The following is a 923-nucleotide window of genomic DNA, read 5'->3' as shown; positions in this document are numbered from 1 at the left end:
GGCGGCGCGCGGCGCGGCGGGGCGGGGCGGGGCGCGGGGCGTACCGCGCAGTGGAGCGGGCGGGGCGGGAGGCGGGGCGGTGCGACGCGGAGGGACTCAGGCAGGCTGGGCGGGCGCACCGGGCAGCCGTCGAGGCAGGTCGGGGAAGGCAAGGCGGGGCGGAGCTCGTCTGGTCTGGTCTGGTCACTGTCGGCCGTGTGGGTAGGTAATGTACAACGTATAGGAGGCACGGCACTACAATTGCAATTATAACGAAGTTCAGAAAACCGGACTCGTTTCTTTTCCGCCAAGGACCCCGCGGGGGACAACCGGCGCGGCCGCCCCGCCCCGCCACCGTACCGGACCCACCAGCGTCCCCGATGTGGAGCGAAAGCATCAGCACGGCGAGAGGTACAGTGCGGCGAGTAGGGGTACAGTATAGGTACAGTATACACACGACGAGCCTTTTGAAACTCTGTCGCAAAATGAAAGAGAATAATTCCGTTCAGAAACCGGTTGTAATGATTGTGTCTATGGGGCCGCCTACTATACATACAGGGTGGTTCACATGCCCCTTCCTTTCTTCACGGACTCGCCGTTGCTTGGCTGTGTAACTGTATACGGCATGCAGCAGTGTGGGCGGGCTTGCCTACCGCCGCTCACCGTGGCCCCTTACGGCCCCGTGCGACTATGTAACCTCCTCCCCTACGCCTGCATGCGGTACAATAACTAAGCAAAAGAAAAGAATATGGGTCTTGTGGACCACATGCACTCAGGGTCAGCTTAGCTAGCTCAGCTAAAGTTTCATTTCGCCGGGTTTAAACATGTTTTTGTTAACGTTTAAAAAGGTAGCGGCGGACACGGTTTAACTTTTGAACGCGACACTGTCGCTGAACGCTCTTCAGCGCAGGCGCGGTATAAGGGGGGGGGGGCGATTCCCCCCC

Source organism: Frankliniella occidentalis, unplaced genomic scaffold, assembly GCF_000697945.3.
Source record: "Frankliniella occidentalis isolate FOCC.00 unplaced genomic scaffold, Focc_3.1 Scaffold186, whole genome shotgun sequence".
Lineage (NCBI taxonomy): Eukaryota > Metazoa > Arthropoda > Insecta > Thysanoptera > Thripidae > Frankliniella > Frankliniella occidentalis.
The sequence above is the reverse complement of the archived record's forward strand: the minus strand, read 5'-3'. Positions refer to the sequence as shown.